Source organism: Aricia agestis, chromosome 2 (genome assembly GCF_905147365.1).
Source record: "Aricia agestis chromosome 2, ilAriAges1.1, whole genome shotgun sequence".
Taxonomy (NCBI): Eukaryota; Metazoa; Arthropoda; class Insecta; order Lepidoptera; family Lycaenidae; genus Aricia; species Aricia agestis.
In genome coordinates, this window is record NC_056407.1 from 4,363,555 (window position 1) to 4,377,104 (window position 13,550).

A 13,550-nucleotide genomic window follows, 5' to 3' on the forward strand; every position below is an offset into this window, starting at 1 on the left:
TTTAAATTCAGAAAAATTAGGCCTTTAGAGCTCACAATATACTGCCATCTTCATACCAATACGGATGCCCAGATCGGCAATTAGTATGGGTATGAAGACGGATTTTTTTGAGTTCCCAGCATTGTTCTTATAGAAAAAGTTGTTCATTTTGACGGGCTCATTTGATGGTTTCAAGGATAACGGTGTCTACACTAACATCTTGTAGAGTAATAGCCTGGGATGGCCAGACCTTCTTCATATAAAAATCGCTCTTGTTCCAATAAAAATATTTCAGTTAGTCCAGTTGCAACGTTCACTTTGAAACACTTCCGTTTCTATTACCATTAGTAAATTAATATACTGCAATGTGTATTGTAATAAAAACATTTTCTCACTTCCACACCTGAACACACATTTTGACCTTGTTAATTTAAATGTAACAATTAACAAAAGGCTACTTTAATTATTTTAGTGACGTCATATTATTAAGTCTTGACTCTTGATCAGTCTTGATTATTATTAAGCAGCTGTTTTTTTTTTTAGGCAATGTGACATTATTTTTTTCGGATTCTTTCAGAGCCTCCGTGGCGCAATCGGCTAGCGCGTTCGGCTGTTAACCGAAAGGTTGGTGGTTCGAGCCCACCCGGGGGCGAACATTTTTGACCCCATGATTAAAATATGGGTAAATTGTTCTAATGCGTCCTCTCCTAGCCACATGATGGACAAATAAATATATGTTATAACGAAAGAGAAAACATACATATTCGTTTATTATTGTCCATGTGAAGGCAAATAAGACAAAATAAGGACCATAATTATTGTAGGGAGTACCTACAACATCCAAAGAAGACGCGTTTGTAAAACTTGTGATGCCATCGGTAAAACTGTTCAGCCAAAATGCTCCAATCATCCAAAAACTGTATCTCCATAGTATTTATTTAGCGATTTAAGCACGAAGATAATACACACTTTCGCATTTATAATATAATTTTTTATTTATTTAAATCAGGCATCTTGGCCCATAATATCAGCATGGATAACGTATAACTTTAGTCATGATAGTTATTACCGTGTAGTAATAATGCGAAGTAATAGTGTGTAAAATGTAATACGTTTATCGATCAGGTGTAATCGTTAAACTTGACACTTTAAACTCTATTAGAAGCCGGGATAAACTTAATAACTTCGCCTCTCATAGCAGCCTAAATTTCAAATTAGTTCTTATTAGATTAGGTCCCCGCTTAGACCGGGAGACGGTAGCAATCATGATAGAAAAAAATGGAAGATAAAGCAATTTTTTCACAAAACTTTAAAGCCAAAAACCCACAAACGTGGTAGGGAAAACTATATTAATTCTAGCACGCTTTTTTCAAAGAATGGCCCAGTTTTAAAGTCTAGCAATATTATATTAAAAGTTTAGTCTATAAAGTTGTTATTCAAACGTCGTAAAATTAGACTCCAAATACATACATAATTACATAATTATTATAAGGACATAGACTCTGAGGTTGCAATTATTCCTGTAATACTATTTCTGATTGGCTGATTTACTATAATATGTGACGTTTTATTATCAACTTATTGTATACATATTTTAATATTATATTATCTGATTATGTACAAACAAAAAAAATCCATCAAATAAAAGCTACATTTCCCATAACAACTAAAACCATTGACATTGCGTACTCAACGTTAATTAAGTTTGTAATTGTTTTTCTGTTGTTTAACCAGACATTCATTCAACATAATATTTAGAAATTAGAATGAAACTGGCGATGCATTAGCCACAACAAGAAGCTTAGCTGAGTTTTATCTTTATAGAGCAATCAGCAGCTAAGCGAATAGCTATTTATTAGTTTAGCTAACAATTTTCCGCTGCTTCTAATTTATTGTATTAAGACCGGATCTTATAATTAGGCTCGTCTATTGCTCGTCCATTGCTCGTCCATTTTATAAATTAATTGTGAGACCATCCCACACTCGAGAAGATAGGGGAGCCCAGAAAATGTAGAGCCAACGTTTAAACTACCTACGTAACTAATCAGTATCACTATAATATTTAGGGCCCGTTTCACCACTTTCTGATAAAGTGCCGAATAGGCTATTCACAGCTTTTTTGTCAGATTCTCGATACTTCATCTGTCAAGTTAAGTGGTGGATAGCCTATTCGGCACTTATCAGAAATCGGTGAAGCAGGCCCAAAAAATAATAATTACACTGTACTTAATATTTTATTGATACTTGATAGTTCTTAAAGATATTACTATTCAAATTGGTAATAAGTAGAATCCAAGAATTACAATATTTTGAATATCATGTATTATTAGGTATATTACTGTTTAGTGTTTATATACAAGGTGTAACAAAAATAAGTGATAATACTTAAGGGTGTGCATGTGTTCCTTATAGAGAGTTCACTGTGAAAGTAGCAGCGCTGAAAGACCAATTTTTTTTTTCACTTTTATATGGGGAAACTCGTGACGTTCGGGCGCTTGCCCATACAAAAGTGAAAAAAATTGTTGGTCTTTCAGCGCTGCTACTTTCACAGTGAACTCTCTATAAGGAACACATACACACCCTAAAGTATTATCACTTATTTTTGTTACACCCTGTAGATAATGCCCGTAACTCCGTTGCACCGAACATCCTATATCATTTCCCGGGACTCAAAGTATCTCCATACCAAATTTCAGCAAAATCTTTTTAGCAGTTTGGGCGTGAAAAGGTAACAAACAGGCAGACAGACAAACCGACACACTTTCGAATTTATAATCTGTATAGTATGGATTCAAAAGTGTATTATTGGTTTAAGCTATGAAGCGAGCCCTCAAACTTTATGTAAAGTGTTAAATTAAACGGCCTCATGGTTTGAACCAAAAGCGTCTGTTCAATGAGAACGAATTGATAAAACACCGGTGAATCATTACACAAATATGTGGTATTGAATCCACATCCAATAAAACTAAATTTAATACCCAAGAAGAACAGTTGGAATCAAAAGCGAAGAGGTGTGAAAGAGGGTCCCGTAGCTCTTTGTTCCGATATAATAGGCATTGTAGACTTTTAACACGTTCTCTCGTTCTGGCCAGGGAACACGACCTCTATATTTGCATTTATTAACCCCGCCCGTATCGGGCTGGTTGGAGTCGCGGGGGCGGCGGTGGTTCCAGCGACGTTGGTCGGACTTTTTTATAATACACGTAGGGAATTATTATTGGTGTTGCGCCCGTGAGAGGCTTTTTGTTTGGAGTACTAGGGCGACAGAGATGATGTGAGATGCGTGTGATGTACGCAGTACGAGTATTAAATCAGATTCCCATTATAGACCCTCGGTTTTATGACAAATCGATGGTGCGTTGACCTGGCCTCTCTATTTCCTGTCTATGGGTTCTAGTGCAATTAAAATAAGTGTTAACTATTGTGAATGCAATACACTTAAAATGACTTTGTTGCATTACCTAGTGTAGTAATGATTTTTGTACTGCATATTATACTATTGTATATTATGTGTATGATGACGATGTCAAATGATATTTCAGGTATTTCAACAGGGAAAGCTCGTAGGGTTGCTAAGTCCTATTTAACAATTATTACTTCATGGTCAATATTTTGTGGAAAATCAAACAGGCCGGTAACTTGAGCAGTGTACCAATTAAAACGTTATTAATAATAAAATGTTATATTATAATATGTTATGTTTATGTATAGGTACACTATACAGTATATTACATGATGCATAGAGGTAAATCAACATAAAAATAACATAAAAGATCACAATCACTCTCTCACTGGAAAGTAAGCTACAAAGAAATATTAGTATCTCTTTTGTCCTTTACGTGTTAATTAAGAAGACACAAACGTCCGTCATCTCGGACGTAATTAAAAAAATGTAAAAAATAAACGCAAGAATAAAAAAAAAAGAAAAAACTCATCGAGTTTAATGACCTACCTCACAAAGAATATCTGTCAGGAGGGTGCAACCCTGTTTTTCATTATGCTCCTGACGTGTCATTGGGATAGACCCTAGATTTTTTCTTTTTAATTTCCATTGCTAAGACAGCCTGTCTGGAAACTTCAGACGCAGAACACGCGTCAAACGCAACGAGTAACGACACAAAATGCGCGTTAAAGGAGTGAGCCCATTGAGACGGGCCGTGCCGGGGCTCATCGCAAAAATCCGCCTCCATACAATTTGTATCGAAGCGGATGCGCGTATCGCACACTCGGGGCGCTGCGGATTTCCGCTTCCATACAAATTGTATGGAGGCGGATTTTTGCGATGAGCCCCGGCACGCTGAGCCCCGGCACGGCCCGTCTCAGTGTGCTCACTCCTTTAGAGTCTTACTGCCGTACTCAGAGTGGAACATTAATTTTATTACGTTATTAATTCAAAAATTTTAAATTTATGCCTAGTTTTTATTATTCGTAGTATAAGCCCCATATATTATCGGTCAAACTCTTCATTACATTGACGGTTGATCACAATTAGACACTGTTAAGCATTCGTGTACTAACCCACAAGAAATTACGTGTTGAGTTATGAATGTAGTTATGTTTTTTAGATGATTTAGAACTGCATCCAAAATTTAACAACAAAAAAACTTGAGAGGTGTCAAGGGACACTTGACACCTCTCAAGTTTTTCACAACAACCAATGGAATGAAGTTATTTATTATATTCAAAAACCTGTATAGTGTATACATATACATTATACACTCAAAAAATAAAAATGCCATCTATTGACGCCCAGGAATACTAACAACGCGTCGCTGTTTATTCTTAAAAACAACGCCATCTGGTTGACAGACAGGAATATTATCAACCCCTAGTCCCTACTATGCAGGTACTAATAAAAAAGTGTCGAGGTCAAATATCGTTCTGTCTAGCCTCCATTAGCAATGCCGAATGCGCCATAAAGAACTTCGTTCCAAAATTTTGTGGATTAGGACACAAATGCTTACAGCGACCAAGTAAATGTCTCTGAGTACGGCGGAAAGAGATGTTGGAATAGACAACATATTATTGTGATGTTTTAATCGAGAAAGCTTTTTAATCTACTTTGACCTAAATGTTTAAAAGGGCAGCGACAATAGCCATTTTGTAAACGTGGTCTTTTATTATGCCATCTCCTTTGCAGCTTTCAGGGCAAGGTGAAGTTACTCTGAAAACTACCGTTCCTAAGGTGAGATCGGAGAAACGAGACAGTAGCGGTCACTGACTCCCTGTCAAAAAACTTGACATTTTCTATATAATATAAACATTGACAATGAAGTGTCAGATGGTCCTAGTCTGGGCGATATCATATTTTGCATATTATTCTATGTGAACTGAATATGAAGCATATCACTACGAACTCATAAAAAGTTGGAGATTATCATTTTAAGAGTTACCAAGAGGTTTTCCTATGAATCTGTAATAATCTGTGTTTTTATAAGATGTCAATTTTATTCTTAAATATTCTAAATAAATAAATAAAATAAAAATAAAATAAAATAAAATCTAAATACAGTGAGAGCATTTTTCATTAAGGCCTAGACTAAAAAGGTCAATGACCGCTACCGCCATGTTTCGCCGAGTACAGTATAGCAACATTTTGTTTGGAGCGTTTTAGAGTGGCGTTTTAAAAACATCGTACCTATTTAAAAATAAAAAATAAAAACTTTAAATCAATTGTTAGTTGGTGTTTAAAATTATATTAATTAATTAATTATTATTAATTACTTATTTAATTAATATTATAAAGGTGATGCGAGAAGCGTGGATGTTTGTGCGTGCGCGAGTCCAACTCGCACTTGGCCGATTTTTATTTAATTAATGTCGCTGACAGTCTAATGGCAAAACGCGCGAATCGATCCGTGACAGAACACTCCCCTTTACGCCACGCCCACCGCCGCCCTTATATGGTTCATGAACCCAGTTATATACTATGGTTTCACGCCATATTTAGAACAAGAAAAATGAAAAACCTCAAAGTATATACTTTTTGTGCAGCTCATAATTTAACAAATGCATAAAAATTATGCCTGATTTCTAAGATTTTTGACAGGAGATTACATTGTTGATTAGCTACGAGTATGTCCACACTGTGCACTTTCATCTTCAATTTTCGTCATCAACTTTCATATTGGCGCATTCAATAGTTGAATGCGTCAAGGAACGCAACGCCAAAATTGTCATTTTTGAAGTTTTGGATACGGTCAGAGGGCATGCGTCGCGGGCATGCCTCACATTCGCTGTTGACTGCGCTATAACGCATGCCCTTGACGAACAGAAAAAGGCACAGTGTGGACAAAGCTATTGGTTATTTTGAAGCCAATCGAAAGAGCTGATCGGTAGATTAACTACTTTGAAAAATCCTCAGAAACTGAGCCTAAGCACTTTAGATATCCTTAGAGGTCATACACGATCCGTTACTCGAAATGGAGTGTCCGGAGTCCAAATTCATTCTGTGGCTGAATAAAAATCCATCCATGTACTATCGAGGAAGTTGATTCCTAGGCAGATGGAAGACCTACGTAGTTTGGTCGCGTTACGTCAAACCCAGCCGACAGATCACAATTAAAAATGCAATTAACACTAAATTGACGTCATGATCCGACCAAATGACCTTGGTCCGTCAACTGCCTAGGAATCAATTTCCTCGATGGTACAAATGTATTCGTTTCAAGTGCGCACAGTGCAGCCAAAATAAGCCAGGCCAATGGGACAGCTTCAAATAAGGTTTAACTTAACAACTGAGAATTTCAAGTAAATTGTAGTTTCGTCAAGTCCAGCCCACCTCACGACCAAAAAATTACCTACTTACTTCACCCAACCAAATAAAGTAGATCCGCCATTTGAATCATTTTCTTTTTCAAAAATAAAATAAAAGTACATTTCAATCTATAGAATCATCTTCCATATTATTATAATGAAAATATCTACTACATTATACAGTATACAGTATACAGTATACCCACTAGGCAACTTCGCACACATGACACACTACACCACACGCTAGCCTCACTTCCTAGTCGGTTTTAGTTTACTCTTAAAAAATATAAAACTAGTTTTTATAAAAAAAATACTCCACGCTACGCGTTTATTACGCCGCACAAAACCTCCCTAGGGTTTCGCGCGCAAAATAGAAACCCCATATTATATTTCTCATTTAATATCCTAGATACCTAGGTCTAGGAGGGTCGGACCCCTATGTACGCTTTGATCTAGAAATATGTCAAGTTTTGCCGCCATGATGTCTTAGGGCTGGGAGTGGTAAGATTTATAAAAAAAACCTTTTTTATTTTTTTCTAAACGCCTTCCGCGAGGGTCATTCTCGCCCTCGGCAAACGTTTCTCGCACTACTTAATTGGAACAGTTTTTATTTTATTCTCATTCAAATCACACTGTAATTGATGACATAATTATTCTTTCGATCCAATTACGCCTGATATGAGATAAATCAATAAGTTAGATATAATTGAATAATCAAAAATAATAATTAATTTCTACACTGGTACACACAAAGCTGCTACAATAACATTACCCTTTTTTGGCTTCGTTGTTGTCAGGTAAAAAAAAAGAATACGTGAATTGAAATTTCGATACAGTATTGAGTTTACGTACTAAGTGCGTAGTATCTACGGTCTACGTGCTACGGCCTACGTCATCTCGTAGCGCACTCGTAGACAACATATTTTCCGTGACGCTGCTTTGGAGACGTTGTCTATAACTCTATGGCCTATGCTATAATAATTGCGGTTGTATAACATGGATTTAACCATCCTACTAATATTATAAAGGCGAAAGTTTGTTTGGATGTATGGATGTATGGATGTTTGTTACTCTTTCACGCAAAAACTACTGAACGGATTTTAATGAAACTTTACAATAATATAGCTTATACATCAGAATAACACATAGGCTACAATTTTAACCGACTTTCAAAATGGGGGAGGCGTTATGTTCGTTTTCTTATGTTCAACGATTACTCCGCCGTTTGTGAACCGATTTGAAGGTAAAGACAATATAGTAATATTATACTTAAATGAACTAAAAAGTATTAAATAATCCTTATTCTGTACTCAGTATTTCTGTTCTCAATCTTCATAATTTTGAAGTCGGTACCAGTCCTATTAATAAGTATAATACAAGTTGCAGTTATACCTATTCTGTCAGAGAACTGTCTATTATATTATTGAAAGCTGCATTCAATGAGTATTAGATTCAGGTGACTGATCTCAGTTCTGTGAAACCTTGATTTTATACTAGGTATGTCAAAAGATAATTATTACTTAAAAATAATCGTTAAAATAAGATAATATGTCCTTTTTAAGGTGATAAATATAAAGGTAAATGATTTTTATTTTAGTTTTATGTTATTGTAAAATATCGATAAGCATATCGATTAATTTGATTCAAGCACTATCGTATATGTAAAAAATTTTAATAAAAATTTTGCTTCAAAATTTGTTGTAATATAAGAACAATAGTAACTTTAGTTACGCAAAATATGAAAGTAAAAGGGAGGATTCACAATATTTTATTTGAAATAGAGAACTAAAGACAGAATATAGAAAAAATAAACACATCATAGCAATTAGGACATGAAGATTAATTACCTGTGAAATGTATATTTTTCAGGATTATTCTTATGATTTACACTGCAATCAAGTACAGAACAAGTAACCATTTTTAAATATCATAATATTTATTAAAAATAACAAACAAATTGAACATTATATTGAAAATACCAATGATATTCTATGTTACTAACGTAACTAGATTGGAAGTTTACGGTAGCAACGCGTTGCCACTTCGAAGATGCCTGCAGGCATATCTCACATACATAATGACATAACGAATATATGACTTGACATTGTCTTTTGAACAAAAAAGTGGTTACGCATTTCTGAGAATCTTTTGTAAGACATTGCTACTCTAGTATTTTAGAAACTCATTGGAAAATACCAAAAGGGCATAAAAACGATTGACGACTTTTGACGACCTGTCAAATAAAAGTTGTTACAATTTTCATTAGACTGCCTCTCTCTTTTCATCTTGTTATAATTCCATAAAGGATTTTCTTCTCTCTCGCACTCTTTGTTGGTCTATGCATTATAAAGAGCCCCGGAGACGATCAAACGGTTTGATTCAAACCTTACGTGTTTGATGCAACCGTTTGATGTCGGTTTGAACGGTTTGTCAAACGACACTGCGCAGTTTCATTCAATACGCGCTGTCGAGTACACGTCTTATGATGCAGAAGATGCTCTAGATTCTAGAACGAGGATCGCGATTTTCCTATCTTATGTTTATAACGTTAATGTCCTCTGTCAGAAGAGAAAAAAAAAAGATATACGTGGGAGAGCCATGCTTCTGTACGAATGGGCCGGCTCGACCGAAGAAATACCACGTTCTCACAGAAAACCGGCGTGAAACAGCGCTTGCGCTGTGTTTCGCCGAGTGAGTGAGTTTACCGGAGGCCCAATCCCCTAACCTATTCCCTTCCCTACCCTCCCCTATTCCCTTCCCATCCCTACCCTCCCCTATTACCCTATTCCCTCTTAAAAGGCCTGCAACGCACCTGCAGCTCTTCTGATGCTGCGAGTGTCCATGGGCGACGGAAGTTGCTTTCCATCAGGTGACCCGTTTGCCCGTTTGCCCCCTAATTTCATTAAAAAAAAAGACTGTTCCAAAGAATGGTATGGACTATGGACTAACATAATATCGTTTTACCCACGAACATCTACAGAAAGTGCTAGAAACTATAGCTTCTTTCTTTTTTTCTTCTTCATAATCCAGCACTAAACTAAGCCGGGTTTGATTAAACCTTCAAACGCGTCGGAACACGATCAAACGGCGCGTCAAACACAACGAAAATATGAAATTTCATCAAACATGCTTCAAACACGTAAATGTTTGACAAACCGTTCAAACTAGCTTTGTAAACGATCAAATCGGTTTGAGTCAAACCAAAATTTACGTGTTTGAGTCAAACCGTTTGATCGTCTTCGGGGCCCTTAAGTTTATGGATTTAACAAACTGTGAATATATTTTAAACAGTAAACTAAAATAATTTATTGACAGCGAACGTAATTTGTAGAATTAAGAATTCCAGATTTTTTAAATGTGCTTGAACCGATTCTATCAATGCCTAAAGACCATATGGCCATCGACTCCATTATACTTATTTCCAGTATGTTTCTATATCAGTGCGTTTTTCCATGAAAAAGAAAATAGAAGTTTATTACTTAGATCATAAATACAGAAGATCAGGGAGTCGGTTTTTATTCCTTTCTTCAGCGGAACTTTATGTAATATACATATTTATCTCCCTAAAGTTTTATTCATCTTATTTGAATAACGAGTGTAAGAAATGTCCTATGTCATACACTTGAACAGTTTAATAAAGTTTTTTATGTTTTCTAGGCGTTGCCGAATTTTGCGACAGCGTAAAGGCCCTAAGATGATGGGAGGTTGTTCGAATCCGGTTGGACTGATTGCAGGCTGACCAGTAGAGCGATTTGCTAACTCTGTCAAAGATAAGAAAAATTTGACAGATAGCAGATATTGTGCTATATCTTGTATCGTGTATTGTGCAAGAGCCCGAATCCCGATGAACTCGACCTTTTTTTGGCCGAGAAATAGGGATTGAGGGCTTCCGCCGTGGATATAAAGAACCCGCTGCTCCCGAAGAGATGGTAGTAGAGGCAGCCTTACCCACTAAAACTCGTCGCTACTCCAACAGCACAGACCTTGCCATTGTCAAACTGACCTATATAAAGTTTGTTTGACGTAGGTACATGATAATACGAATTTTCTATTTGATAGGAAACAAATAGACTGGATCGAACAAGGAACTAAATTCTAAAAAATAAAGACAATAATATATTATATTGCGACACGACGCGACACTACACTTCCATATAGAACTGACGGTTGTAAACGTATGTATGATTCACGTTTGTAAAACGTCAGTAGGAACTAGGAAGTGAAGTGTCGTGTCGTACAAGTGCAGTTCCACCTTTATAGAATCGGGATACTGAGTTGCAGGATAAACTTGAAAAAGGCTGAAAATATTTGATAAGCAAGTTTGGTTTTGGAACAAAGTTCCGTATTTCTATTTAAGTTTCCAAGGTTGTTTTCATGTTTTAAGGTAATTAATTCGCACATGATACCTCAATATAATCCATCATTACGGAGTAGAATTAAGTAGAATCTATTTTATTAGCCCATAAGACTGGAGAAGTACTTAAAACTCTCGTCACGCGTACTTGGTATATGGTCTATTAACGTTAAGTTAGCTTTGTGATTTACTAGATGTTGACCGCGCCTTCGTGCGCTCCTAAAAAGCCTTTAACCAATAACTGGTATCTTTCTTACGTTTTAGGTGTTGCTTAGATCTGGCCATTTAGCCGAAACTTTTTCGTTTTCGCTTCATTATAGAATCGCCGATCAAAATGTATGGAATTGATATAAGACGAGTCGAACGTCAACGTCATATCAACGAACGCTTATGTCAATTCAAAAGTTAAGGTAATCCTGCTGATAGCTGAGACTTTTGACATGGAAGGTACAGCTTAACTTAACTGATACAGACTTTATAGCAATGAAGAGGAAGTACAGAAATACAGTGCTCCCAAAGTGGTAATGCACATAGAAATTTTCGTAATTTTTCGGCAACGGTCGTATTTCCCGAGCGTCGGAAGACGTCAATGCAAGCGCTGTTTTTTAACTTAACTTTAAGAAAAACACCGCTTTGTGGTGACGTAGAGGTGCCTGGCATTGCTTGGACGTTACCATGGTAACCTCACTGGCCACGTCGCGATGGCTTCCCGATGAGTTATAGCACTTATTGACGGACCGGCGACAGCGGACAGCCACCGGCTATATGATATTTACTTTTATTTCCTTTAAACAAGGTGCAAAATGCAAGTTCGTTGTTTGGGGCTCTTACGTTTCATAGATTCGGGTGTTTTCGTGATCACGACAATTAGCGAAGATTTGCATGCGCATTATTAATTTGGGAGTACTTTACCTGAAGTTTAGACGAATTCTGAATAAGGCACTTTTTAAATATTTTTTTTATCAACACAAAATATTCTGTAGTGTTTCACACCGTATATTGTAGGTTCTGTTACCCAGTTTCCAGGCATCCTAGATGCATGTAGGACATTATGCGAGCGCGTCGCTAAACACCGATTACCGGCGCACGCAGCCCCTTGCCAGGGCGAAGACCCCTCTCGTGCCGCAGACCGGAGAACGGACAGACTGGGAGGCTTTGACATAGTTTTTGACCTTAAAACTTCTTTAGCGGCGTTATTTTCTTAGGAAAAATGTTTAGCATGCGAGTCGTCGCACCTGATAGAAAACTCGTAAGATGGAGAAAGTATATATCATACTCTCTTCTCTTCCTAAGTTCCTACCACTCGGCGAAAATGTATACCTGCTCCAACAGTTTCAATCTTGGAGTACAATACATTTTTTTCAGAGCCTGTGTTCAGCATGGTGAATGCCACACTTGTCTGTCTATATTACTCTTTACGCTTAAGCCGTTGAAAATACTTTTTATTAATAAGTAGTAAAAAAGTTAAGTAAGGGACACAACAGGGCACAACTACGAAAACCTAAAAAGATATTTTCAAAACTTTCAATTCCATATATTTCTAGTTCTATGGTCCTCTTTGATCAAACAGGGCGGGCACACACTTTTATAGTTAAATTAGACCACACGGATGCATTAATGCGGCGTGCGACAGCATCGTTTGCTTCGATTGTGTACACAGAAACGGGGAAAACATAGTGTTGCCACATGCGAAATCCCCCCGTCTTTACCTGCCATTAGGGCCTTCGTTAGATTGCTTTACATGACGGATGATATCATGGATACGTCATTAGTGCCTTTAAATTGTTTGAAACCCTCTTGTAAATTCACAAAGAAATGGGGAAACATATTAGTGTTACCACTTGGAAATAGCACCTTTAGCATTCATTAGAGTATTTGCATCATTAAGTAGTAAATAGTACAGGGTTTTAAAAAAACATGCCAATGAACTTACATAGAAATGGGGAAAAATGGTAAGTATAGTGTTGCCATATGCGAAACATCTTTTTTGCTGTCTAAGTTAATGTATTTACTATTAATTAATCATATAACTTTTTATTGTAAAATAGACAAGCTTCTACTTGTATCATAAATTATTGAATAGGAAATTTAACAAATATAATAATTTTTTGTCAAATAAGTTCGCTTAAAAGTTTTAAAGTACAAAAAATATTATTTAAATAGTATAAAAAACAGGAAAATACCCTACAGAAGGTTTTTAAAGAACATGGCAACACATTTTGATATTGTTGTCATCATTATAAGGCTCTTGCCACAGCCACTGACTACGCATTTATTAACTAAGTAAATAAGCAATACATTATTAAAATTATGGCAGGTCTGAAAGTCCTTGACTTGAGTTCAAACATAATACTATAGCCTACGAATAATAAATAGTTTTTATTATTCGTAGACTATAGCCCACTTCATCATCATCATCCTATCAGCCTATAGTCGTCCACTGCTGGACATAGGCCTCTCT

The 13,550-nt window shown here is 36.3% G+C and overlaps 1 non-coding gene across 1 annotated transcript; it reads left to right on the forward strand.

Moving 5' to 3' along the window:
- Positions 1-557: 557 nt before the first annotated feature.
- On the forward strand, positions 558-631 carry Trnan-guu. Its single transcript has one exon. It is a non-coding gene; the product is annotated as a tRNA-Asn (tRNA).
- The last annotated feature ends 12,919 nt before the right edge of the window (positions 632-13,550 follow it).